At 51.0% G+C, this 12,893-nt stretch overlaps 1 non-coding gene across 1 annotated transcript; it reads left to right on the forward strand.

Annotated features, from left to right (window-relative positions):
- Positions 1-12,302: 12,302 nt before the first annotated feature.
- On the forward strand, positions 12,303-12,374 carry TRNAC-GCA (transfer RNA cysteine (anticodon GCA)). The gene has a single exon. It is a non-coding gene; the product is annotated as a tRNA-Cys (tRNA).
- Positions 12,375-12,893: the final 519 nt, after the last annotated feature.

Below are 12,893 nucleotides of genomic sequence, written 5' to 3' on the forward strand. Positions count from 1 at the left end.
CTCCCCATCTTCACTGTGCAACCATCCTGAACTGTGTTACAACAAACAGACGTTTAGGGAAGGTGGTTGGTTGTAGGGGAAAGGGTATGGGTCCAGGGGCCAGAAGACACCGTCTCAGGTCCCACATGGGCCCTGAGGAATGTAAGACACTTGGGCAAGTCATTCCTGGAGACGCAGTGGCAACTCAGTTTCCCCAAAGGTAAAACGATGGGCTCCTATAAGATTCTCTCTCAGATTCTGGCATTTATTCTCCAGTGCAGCTGTTGCTGCTAAATATTTCTTGAACATTGCACACTCAAGCTCTCCAGGCTCGTACAGGAAGGGTTTGTTTCCTAGTCTCTAGGCTACCTTCCTGTGTCAAGTTCTTCCATCGGGTCCTCACAAAAGCCCTGCCCTCCAGGGAGGTATCACCAGCCCCACTGGCCAGCTCCAGCTGACCCGGGTCGCAGAGCAGGGCTGGGATCTGGCCCCAGGTCCCCGCTGCCCAGGTGAACATATGTGTCCAGGCACAAGGGCTCCCTCCAGGGAAAGCCAACCCCTAAAGCTTCAATCCTGGGACACCCACCCTTTGACTCCCGTTGGTCAGGACAGACACCTCTGCACACAGAAGAACATCTTTGATTCGGGCAGAGAGAAGGTTGGCCAGGAATCACTAGGTCCCAAGATGGGATGGTTTCCCCCATTCTCAGCGCACCCTGTCACAAAGAGAGCAAGTTTGGCTGAAAAGCAGGGAGCCTGATGGTTAGCTCCTTCAGCATTCAGAGCCTCCCTGGATCTGGGTCCACCAGGCCGGGCCATGGTGGGCTCTGGCTTCTGAGGAGTGAAAGACGTGCTCATACACAGCACATTTTTAAAAGTCTCTTGGTAGTCATGTTAGTTCTCCCTTGGAGTGAAACTCCTGCCCCATCACACACCCGCTATGTGATCTGAGGCAAGACAGTTAGCATCTCTGAACATGTCCTGATCTGAAAAATGGGAATCAACACATCCATGGCACTGAATTGCTTTGGTAACTTACAAATATACCAAGCACGCCCTGCAAAGAGCAAGAGGAGTAAGGGGAGCCCTAAGAGGGCTTCCAGGAAGAAAGGCACTGCTTGCAAACTTCCTTTGATGATGTTCCTGTCCACCTAAGCCCTGGAAGTGCTGTGGTCATCGCATGTTGTAGCTCTCTTCCGACTTTTTGAAATTAAAACGATCGCATCAATTTAGCCTCAGATATAACCTCCTGGTTACATTATATTAAGCTCCTGGTTTCCCTGCCTGGAGGAGGCCATGGCCCTTGCCGTAGCGGCACAGGTGTGGTGGGTGGTGTCCTCATAAGAGTCACACAGGTGTGGCAGCAAAGTGTCTGCTCCAACTATGTGCCTCGCATTCCCTCGGCCATGAGACCAGCAGATGGGCCCAGGGCACCTGAGGCTCTGCCAGGCTAAACAGGTCAAGATTTTCTGACTCAGAAGCACAATTCGTGAGGCCAGGACTGTAAAAATTCCTGTTGATCATCTGAGATGTAGATCATTAAGGTCACTTTCTTGTTATGACTTCAGAAGAGGGAGGTTACTCCTCAATGAGAAATCAGGTGTCTGCTATACAACAGGATTTGTGTCGGTTTTATTTATTTTTTTAAAATCCAGCCAGAATAACATGTGAATCTGGGAAGAGTGATTTTCTAAGACAGCTTTTGTGAAAATGCTCCATATTATCTTCTAATTTTATTTGTATGTATGATTTGATACATGAAAGTGAAAGTCGCTCAGTCATGTCTGACCCTTTGCGACCCCATTGACGATACAGTCCATGGAATTCTCCAGGCCAGAATACTGGAGTGGATAGCCATTCCCTTCTCCAGGAGATCTTCCCAACCCAGAGATCGAACCGAGGTCTCAGGCAGATTCTTTACCAGCTGAGTAACCAGAGAATCCCTTGTATATGTATATAATGTATATTAGACACATATATATTATACACATTGTATATGTATATAATGTTTTTCTTATTTTGTAAGTGATGAAGCATAAATTTTAAAAAATTTATTTATGGCTACACAGCATGCAGGGATCTGTGTCCCTAACCAGGGATCAAACCCATATCCCCTGCAGTGGAAGCGTGGAGCCTTACCTACTGGACCTCCAGGGAAGCCCCAAAAAATATTTTTTAAAAAGGCCCACAAGCCCACAGAAACAGGGAATCCCACTGAGAAGGGAGAAAACTGATCCTGTACCCTCTCCTCCTACCAAAGATTGTTTGCATTATCATTTCTCTGCCTCTTTTTTAACCTCCTTAAATTTGTGAAACATTATCTATACAGAGAGGTGTGCATGAAATATACCTATACTCTGAAGCAATTACAAAGTGAATTCCCTAGTAACCACCCCCTCCCACCATGACCCTCTCAATCCCAATCTCCTCTCCCCCAGCCCAAGGTGATACTTGACTTTTATTCAAGGTTATCACTTTCTTGCTTCTTTGCCATCACTTCACATCTCATGTATATATATTACTAAACAACTCATGTTAGGGTGTTTGTGTTTTGACCTTCCTAATTTCCTGAGCGGCTCTCTGTCTTTCCCCCGAGTCTTTCAAAGTATTTTAGGGACGATAGGATTCCCTTTGCCAAATCTGCAGCCCAGAAATACAAGTGAGAGGTGCAGGCCACACTACATTGTTACAATGACATTAGGAGGATTAGCATTAATAAAAACCAGGATAATGCCTCTTTCTGGCGTGTTCCCACCATCCTGGGCATTCTGCTGAGCGTTGTCCCCAAATGTCTCACTCACCCTCCCAGCAATCCCACAGGGAGGTGTTGGGACCTCCTAACTCTGTTGTAGAGATGACAAAACAAAGGTTTCCACTGCCAGGACTGTCCGCCCATGTACTTCCTAGCTGCTCATTGCAAGGGAATTCATCCCGAAGTCTTGAAACAAAGATTCCTTGGGGGATGGGCAGAGGTGGGGAGGGTGGCTACATACTTCCCTAACTTCCAGTGGCTCCCCTCAGGGTCTTCTCTCAGTGGTCCAGCTGGGCTCCTTTTAGATGTTATAGGGGGAAAAAGAAAGGTTTGGAATCCACTTCTTTCAGCAAATGCCAAAGTCTTAATGGCAACTGGATCCTGCCTCATCAGTACTGTTCTCCCGATAATTAACATATAAGATTGTCCTGAGACAGGCGGTGTGGTTGGAGTGAAGAGCATCCAGCCCTGAGTTCAAGACTTGTGGTGGCCAAAGGGAGGGGTCTGGGAAGGGATGGAGTGGAAGGCTCTGGAGCAGAGTCGGACACGATTGAGCAACTAACATTTCCACTTCACTTTCATGATAAACCATAATGGAAAAGAATATATATGCATAACTGAATTACTTTGCTGTGCAGCAGAAATTAAAACAACATTGTAAACCAAGTACACTTCAATTAAAAACAGAAAGAAAAAGAAAAGAGGCCGCCCTGAGTCCAAATCCTGGCTCTACCACTCCTGGCCTCGGAGGACTCTCTCCCCTCATCTGTACCTGGGCCAGGAGTGGCAGCCTGGCCTGCAGTCAGAATCCTAGGAGATGAGAGACAGGAAATGCTTCCTGAGCCGGGAGTCCCCTGGAGTCCCTGGCTGGCCCCTCTGTAATCTCTCCGCTGGGTCAAGGACCAGCTTTCATGGCTGGAAGAGCTCAGAGGGAGGTGATCCAAGGCCACCCGCCATTTGATAGACATGGGGACATCAAAGCAAAGGGAAAGAGGGCAGAATTGAGGAGGGGAGGAAGCTCAGGTGTCCCAACCAGACCCCTGCTGTCACCCTGAACTGTGACACCTGCTCCCAGGGGCTGAGTCTGACACCCCACAGAACGCTTCTGAAGGCGAGTCCCATTTAATTCTCTCAGCAGGTGCTACGGTCATCCCATCTCTCGACGAAAGAAACTGAAGCTCTGAAAGGTGAAGTGACATTTCCACGGTCACACAGCTGGGGAAAGGTTAACACAGGGCTGGGCCAGCCAGTCTGACACGTGAGCCGCACAGGAGGCCCCTCTGCCCACGGGGCTCCCAGGGGCTCCAGGCCGCTTTGGAGGTGACTCTGGGCCTGCCCGGTCTGGCCTCACCAGAATGGAGGTCATCCCGCAGCCAAGCCATAATCCCCCAAAAGCCCCCACCCCAGGTTTCTGTATCCGGAGGCCACCCAGACAAGGACAGGTCCCAGCTGTGGCAGAACATGCAAAGCACCCAGGCTAGAGGTTTGTTCCCATGGAGATGGAAGGAACTCAAACTTCCCCTCAAGGGTGCCTGCAGGGGCTAGAGGCCAGCCTGTACCCCCAGGCAGAAACCTGAGCCCAGATTCTCACCACTCCCCCTCTGAGCCACCAGCAAATCCTCAGGGCCTCTCCTCAGGACCCCCAGCAAGAGAGGAATGAGTTCCAGAAATAAGTCTTCCTGGCCCACACCCGCTCCAGCTGCCCTCCAAGGGGCCTCTTTGGCTGCAAACAAGGCCCCGGGGCCAGCAGCCTTGGCGCAGCTGTGGCCGTCTGCCTGAGAGTGGGCCTGCCTGAGGAATGCACAGAGCTACACGTGTCAGAGAGACCCACGGGGGTTACAGTTCCAGGAAACAGAGCAAAACCGCCTGTTTACGCCGCGCACTTCCCTGCTCTGCCTCTCAGCTCCTGATCACTGATAGCCAGCCGTTGGCTGTGCCCCTAGTTGTGCAGGAGGTGAGGCTGGACCCTTGCAGAGTTAACTTCTGTTCTTGGCTGTGTGGCTCTGGGCAAATCACTCTCTCTCTCTGGACCTGTTTCCTCTCCTCTTAAGGTTTGAAGGAGGCTGTGCCGCCAGGCTCAGAAAAGCAGCGATTTTGTGACTGTCCTCCTCCTTTTCTAGGAGGACAGTCACTTTTCCCCACTGTCTCCTCTTTTCCTCATTCCGAGAAATGTGGCATGCCCCTGTGGGCATGTCAGGCTCGGCTGTAAAAGGCCCATCAGTAGTGCCAGGAGGAACCTGGGAGAGGGTCCCAGGGCAGTCCTGGGCCAGCGCTTCAGGGCCAAAGTAGTAAAACAATGACATTCATGATCACCCCAGCCGGGTTGTAATCCCCGCCTTAGAATTTTGGAGCGGAGGTCAGTGGGCTGTGCGGGGCACTCAGGACTAATGGATTGGCCAAAGGGCCATATACACCAGGTCCGCTGTTCGGAATCAAAATCTGAAGATTCTTAAGAGGAATCGGCAACCATCTGGGGCTCCTTCAGGCCCTACAGGAGATTTCTGGTCTCACTCTCCCCGCCTTTAGAGATACTCGGATGAGGCTCAGAGAGGCGGAGAAGCTTGCCCAAGGCTGCACAGCTCCGGGGATTCTGAATGAAACCGGTCCTGCCTGCGAGTGCGACTTCCCCTTCCCACCGCGGGTGCGGGGATCTCTCAGGCAGGCACTACGGAGCGAGCTCGCGGTGGCCGGGAGCGGGTATTCCTGCCGGCGTTCACCGCCCGGGTCGGGGACACGCGGCGCAGTGACAGGTCCGCTTGCCCCAAGCGGAGGCAGAATGAAGACTAGAGGCGGCGCCCGACCCTGCGGGGACGTGCTGCCCGGGGCTTACGGGCTGCTCCTTCGGGGAGGGTCGGGGAGCGAAAACGTTCGGGGATTTCGCAGGCGGCAGGGAACGGTTGGGTTTAAACTAAAAATACGCGCCCGCCCGCAGCTGTCACAGCAGGGCCCCCGCCCCCGCGCCCCGGCGCGCCTCTCCATGTCCCCTTGACTTTCGGCGATCACGATTCCTGGCGTGGGGTTGGTGAGGGGGGGTCACCAGGGCTGGGCCGGGGTGGGTGTTGAGGATCCGACCCTCCGGTCCCTGTTCTGGTCCCCCAGCGCCACGCCACTTACCCGGACGGGAGCTTGCAGGAGCGCGGCGCCGCGGGCAGTCCGGGCCGAGCCACCCTCCTCCTCCCTGCGTCCCGGGCGGCTCCGGAGCGGGGCGGGGCCGGGGCGGGGCCCGGACACGCCCCCGCCCCGCCCAGTCCCCTCCGGACCCGCCACGCGAGCCGCCCCCAGGGCCCTGCCGAGGCGGCTGGGCGGGCAAGAAAGAGGCGCGCGGCGATCCGCGCTCTCGGCGGAGGGCCCGGGGGCCCGGGCTCAGCTCGGCGGGAGCCTTCGCAGACCCCCTCCCCGGGGGTGCAGGGGAAGAGAGCGCTGACATGGGGACTCCCGACTCTCACCCCTGGTCACGCGCCCAGGGCTGCCCTCTCCCGCTCGGGAGCCGCCCTGAGTCCTGGCCACCTTCCTGCCTCCGCCTGGGTCTCATCCTTAGAGACGGTGCGGAGCTGCCGAATTCCTCTGTGCGCCTAGCCTTAGGGAGGGGGTTTGGGGGCCTGGTGGGTCTTGCTCTCTCTGAGCCGAGGTGGGGGCAAAGGCTGGGACACCCCCCTCCCGGAGGCGCGAAATCCAAGGAGGAAGTGACACCTATCAACCAGCCTGACGGTGGGGGCGCCCCATCCGGCCCCTCCCACTCCACCGTCCCGGGAGTCTCCAAGCCAGGGATGTTCGCGCCCCAGGCTCCGGTGGGAGGACCCCAGGATACCGAGGGGAGGCGATGGGGGCTGAGTCACCAGGAATGTGAATTCCGCCCGTGATCGACCTCCCACAGACCCCAGGTCCACGAACGTGCTCTCCTCGGCCTCCCCGTGCGCCCCGCCCCCCAGCGGACACTTCCTCCGACGCTTCTGCGAATCCCAGATCCAGGGACTCCCAACTCTTTAACCTCTAAATCTTATCTGCCTTTGCCTTTGTGCTCCCAGCACTTGCAGGCCTTTGGACCGTCCTCCCCGCCAGCGCTGATCTTTGTCAGAGTAGTAATTAGAGGTTTGCGCGAGAGGTTCCGTTTCCTTTGAATGGAGATGAAAGCGACTCACGTGAAGGATACAACTTGCAGAACCCTTGTACCACGTGAACTCCAGTCTTCACAATTTAGGTGAGGCTGCGCCCATTCTGCAGATGAAGAGTTAGGTGGTCGTTCTTCAGTCCCTCAGTCGACTCCGGCTCTTTGCGACCCCATGGACTGCAGCAGGCCAGGCTCCCCTGTCCTTCGCTATCTCTGGGAGCTTGCTCAAACTCATGTCCACTGAGTTGGTGATGCCATCCAACCATCTCATCCTCTGTCGTCCCCTTCTCCTCCCGCCTTCAATGTTTCCCAGCATCAAAGTCTTTTCCAACAAGTCAGCTCTTCGAATCAGATGGCCACAGTATTGAAGCTTCAGCTTCAGCATCAGTCCTTCCAATAAATATTCAGGGTTGATTTCCTTTAGGATTAGGGCTTCCCTGGTGGCTCAGAGTCTGCCTGCAATGTGGGAGACCCCGGTTCGAGCCCTGGGTCAGGAAGATCCCCTGGCGAAGGAAATGGCAACCCACCCCAGTACTCTTGCTTGGAAAATCCCATGGATGGAGGAGCCTGGCGGGCTACAGTCCACAGGGTCGCAAAGAGTAGGACACAACTGAGCGACTTCACTCACTCTTCCTTTAGGATTGACTGGTTGGATCTCCTTGCTGTCCAAGGAACTCTCAAGAGTCTTCTCCAGCACCACAGTTCAAAGGCATCAGTTCTTTGGCGCTCAGCCTTTTTTCTTGTCCAGCTCTCACATCCGTACATGACTACTGGGAAAACCATAGCTTTGACTAGACGGACCTTTGTAGTCAAAGTAATGTCTCTGCTTTTTAATATGCTGTCTAGGTTAGTCATAGCTTTTCTTCCAAGGAGTAAGCATCTTTTAATTTCATGGCTGCAGTCACCATCTGCAGTGATTTTGGGGCCCAAGAAAATAAAGTCTGTCACTGTTTCACTGTTTCCATTGTTTCCCCATCTATTCGCCATGAAGTGACGGTAACTGTCCCAAATCTAAGGCTTCCCCGAGGGTGTTTTCCTCTTTTGGTTCCTTAGTGAGGCTGATAGGCTCTCTATCAATGTTTGTTGAATAAATCAGTGTAGAAATCAGTGTCCTAAGATTAAATTGTAAAGCAAGACCAGTGTGTGTGTGTGTGTTTTCCAAATGGAGGGCAAGGCAAATTGTTTTCCAAATGCCAAAGCTCAAGAGTTAAGGCTGGGTTAACTAGCCTGAGTTAAATGCCTGAGTGTCAGCCACACCTCCTACTCAGAACCCATTTACTAAGTTGTAATTATTCACAGGGTCAGAGGAGATACACACAAAGGGCCTCTTTCATCCTTGCCCTTCAATTATTCTAGATGTCCAATTGTGTTTCCTATTATCACCCTGACCCCTGTGGGGTGCTACCACAGGCTTTGGGATTACAGCAGTCTAGCTGAGGGTACAGACGGCGTTCAACAATTATTACAATCCTGGGCATCTGGAAAATGTGCTTTGCTTTCCCAATGCTTCCACATGTATCTCCTCGTTAAATCTCTGCGAGGATCCTTGCCGTAAGTTACCAAAAGTTTAATGAGTTCTCTTCTGATGGAAAGAGGTCAGGTGATTTGCACCAGGAGGATGAAGACAGCTCTGACAACACTCCTGAAAGGTTGAGGCTGAGAGACTGGTTTGTTGCACTGGGGAGCCGAAAGCTCAGGCTCTGGTGCCAAACTGCCCAAGTTTGCAACTTTCAGCTCATTACTCAACCTTGGTTTCCTTTTCTGTTAAGTGGGTCTAATAATAGCAAGCTCTCTTGAATGGTTTTTTGCTTGGTGTTTGAGCATCCAGCTCACGTGAACTGTTCTGGGGGGCCGTAGGCTCAGGATGGTTCCTGGCAGACAGCTATTCAGTCTTTTTGTTGTTTGTTTGTATTCTGAGCCACAGGGCTTGTGGGATCTTAGTTCCTGAAAGGGATTGAACCCGGGCCCTCAGCCATGGAAGTGCAGAATCTTCACCACTGGACTGCCAGGGAATTCCCTATTCAGTCTTTCATCAGACATATCCTGAGCACTACTACGTGTTAGCCCATAGGAATATGGAGAAGGATGAGTCAAGGACGGTCACCCGGAAGGAGGTCACAGGGCAGGGATTCTATGTCCAAGGGGCTGTCGCCTGAACAGGGTAGCGTGGTATAGAGACAGACTGTCCCTCTCACTACAGAGCATCAGCCAAAGCTGAGAGACCCAAATCCCAGGCCCAGTTCTGCTGCTTGACTGAGGGAACCTTAGCAAGTAACATTGTAGGACCTTATTTTCCCATCTGTTAAATGGGGATAGCAATAATATTTCATAGGCAAGAACATATGAGATTAAAATATAAACTGCAAAATACCATGCAGATGTTACTAGTTTTATTATTATTATTAGCTTTAGCTTTACAGGGCTTAGTGCTTTTCAGGATAGTTTACTGTTGCTTTCTTTAAGCCTGACAAAAATGAGACCCTCCTTTTTGTTCATTCTCTGGCAAACTTCGGCCACTTCAAACAGTGCCTATGGAAGGGGAAAAAGTTGAGTAAGCAATATAGAAGAACGGGGGAGTTTTCAAGTAGGAAGGCTATAAAAACTTCAACTCATTTGTCTTTTCAGCATTACCCACTGCTACAGAAAAGAGTGAAGCTTATCTGGAAAGAAAATTCTGGCAAAGACGACGGGAGAGCCCCTGTGCCGTCTCTGGAGTGGAGTACAGGAAGCCCCACCCCAGGCCTGCCTTTCAGAAGTGGCCCAGAGAGGGAACCACAAGGAGGCCCTAAAATGATGCCTTTTGGAAATTCTGACTCATTTGGCGGCGGGGGTTATTTATGCCACGTTCAAAAGGTCTCCCGAGGAGTGAAATATTGACTGTTCTTCCGCCATGTCTCTCCCCTGTGGCCAGCGTCTCCACCGCTGCGCACCCAGAAGCAGGGGCCAATTTCAAAAGCCTGGAGAGGTTACTCAGTTTTGTTTCAAATTTGTCTCAGCTTGCTAACTGCGACAGCGATCCTGTACAAGTCTTATTTTGTGTGATTCTTAGTTGTTTGTGTGGTCAATCTCTACAGAAAGAGTACAACAAAAGCTGGAATGAGTCTTCTGGTGAATCCAAACCCTTGTGTGCGAGTGGGTAAACTGAGGCAAGAGGACAGGAAGGACGGACCCTACCTATACAGTCCCAAGCATGGTAACTGGTGTTCTGCAGATTTATGTTCCCTTTGGCCTGGAGAATTCCGTCGACTGTATAGGCCATGGGGTCGCAAAGAGTCGACTCGACTGAGCGCCTTTCATCTTTCACTTTCACTTTGTCTCATGTCTAGGCTGGGGGATCCATCCCTTTCCATCCCCTCCGCCTTAGCGAGGACTCACGTTAGTGCTGCTGGCTGAGCACAGATGGAGAGCGTGCACTGGGGTAGCCGTTTCCGGGACGCCTCGTCAGAGATTGGGCATGGAAAGCTGGTTCTCATCCTGGCTCTGCTGGCAGCTGCTTCTTTCTTTGTTTCCTCCTTTGCCACTCCTCCAAGTGTTAGTCTGTCTTTCCCCCCTCCAGTCCTCCCGTGTGCTGGTAGGGGGGTGAGCGGACCCCCCAGCACAGTTTGTTCATCTCTCCAAGTAGTCTGCCTTCCCCACTGGCAGCTGTGCCACCCCATAACTGAGTAAGCTCGGGAACTGAAGTAATTCAGACTGTTCTTCCAGATGCACGAATTGGGGTGCTTTTATAAAAGTAAAATACAACGTGTACTGGAAGCAAGGACTGGATTCTGGGATGACTGGGTTCTAGCCCTTGTAGATGTTGTTCAGTAGCTGTGTAACTTCGGGTCATTGCTGAGTCTCTGACTCTGTGAAATGGGAGAACTGGAAAAGAGAATCTCTAAGTTACTCCTCCCAATTTAGAAAATGATGTGAGTCTTTTTATTTTTTAATTGATTCATTTATTTGGCTGTGTTGGGTCTTAGTGGCAGCATGAGGGATCTTTGGTTGCAGCACACAGATTCTCCAGTTGTGGCAAGCGGACTCTGGAGCTTGGGGCTCAGCAGCTGCAGCGTGTGGACTTAGCTGCTCCCCAGCATCTGGGATCTTAGCTTCCCAACCAGGGGTCAAACCCACATCCCCTGTAGTGCAAAGTGGATTCTCAACCACTGGACCATCAGGGAAGTCCCCAGATGATATGCATCTTGATTGTACTGGATAATAGTACCATTCAGCATGGCTATTAAACACTACTATTATCTTACACTGAAGCATAAGTAATTACAGAAATAAACACGTTAAGCTAAAATTGACAAACTTTATTCTTAACAAAATAAAATCCTTCTGAAAGAGCCTGGCCATATTCCTCTCATCAGTGGGCAAGCCAATCTATTCTCTCTGCTTTTGGCTTAAGGAACACCTTGCGTGGTTTTATTTTGTTTTACAATTACATGAGGTAATTGTGGATTATGCAGTTGTAACAGGTTCGACAGAGAAAGTCCTCCGCACCTTTCCCTGAGTTTCCTGCAATGGCAACATCTTGAGAGAGTAGCTAATACAATATCACAACTAGGATATTGACACTGACCTCAAGATGCAGAGCATTTCCATGACGACAAGGATCTTTCCTGCTGCTCCTGCCTCCTGGCCCCATCCCCTCCTGCACCCCTGGCAACCACTGACCTGTTCTCATTTCTATAGTTCTGCCATTTCCAGGATATTATACAAATGGAATCATAAAGTGTGTAATCTTTGGGAACTGGCTATTTTCACTCAGCGTAATTCACTGGTGATTCATCCAGGTTGTTGCTGTATTAAGAATCCACATCTCTTTATTGCTGAGTCTTATTCCATAGTATAAATGGACCATAGCTCATCTAACCATTTACCTGTTGAAGGACATCAAGGTGGCCTCTAGTTTGGGGCTATGTTGAATAAAGCAGCTATGAACATTTAGCACAGCTTTTCGTATCAATGTAAGTCTTCACACTTTTAAGTTTTAACTGGTATGGTACCTGTACACAGTACCACACCACCAATTTCTGTCCCATTTATTTATAGTGGTGAACATACTCCAAAGATGTTGAAGTGTCTAGTGATTGCCCAGGACCAGGCTGTGAGTTGCGGAAATTCAACAAAAGCAAACTACATGGTTCCTAACATTGGAAATTTGCAAGCTATTGTGGCAGCAACAATAAAACTGAAACAAATAAGTAACATTGAAATAACAAGACAGCATCGCATAGATGCTCGATGGCAGGGTTCAGAACTGGCTCTTACAAGAATCCAGAAATGGGAGAGAAGAGTGAAGGCTCGTGTGTTTGGGCCAGGGCATTGTGGATAAGGTGAGATGTGAGTTACATCTTGAATGATGGAGAACAGTAACAATATTTAGCATTTATTAAGGGATTACTACGTGCCAAGCACAGTCCTAAACCTTTATACTTATATTAACTCATTTAGTCCTTATCAAGGTCAGTCAGGGCTTCCCTGGTGGCTCAGACGGTAAAGCATCTGCCTGCAATGCAGAAGACCCAGGTTCGATTCCTGGGTTGGGAAGATCCCCTGGAAAAGGAAACGGCAACCCACTCCAGCACTCTTGCCTGGAAAATCCCATGGACGGAGGAGCCTGGTGGGCTATAGTCCATGGGGTCACAAAGAGTCAGACACGACTGAACGACTTCACTTCACTAAGGTCAGTCAGTCAGTCAGTCCAGTCGCTCAGCCGTGTCTGACTCTTCGCAACCCCATGAATTGGAGCACTCCAGGCCTCGCTGTCCATCACCAACTCCCGGAGTTCACTCAAACTCCTGTCCATCGAGTCGGTGATGCCATCCAGCCATCTTATCCTCTGTCATCCCCTTCTCCTCCTGCCCCCAATCCTTCCCAGCATCAGAGTCTTTTACAATGAGTCAACTCTTCCCATGAGGTGGCCAAAGTATTGGAGTTTCAGCTTTAGCATGAGTCCTTCCAATGAACACCCAGGACTGATCTCCTTTAGGATGGACTGGTTGGATCTCCTTGCAGTCCAAGGGACTCTCAAGAGTCTTCTCCAACACCACAGTTCAAAAGCATCAA

Source organism: Capricornis sumatraensis, chromosome 19, assembly GCF_032405125.1.
Source record: "Capricornis sumatraensis isolate serow.1 chromosome 19, serow.2, whole genome shotgun sequence".
Taxonomy (NCBI): domain Eukaryota; kingdom Metazoa; phylum Chordata; class Mammalia; order Artiodactyla; family Bovidae; genus Capricornis; species Capricornis sumatraensis.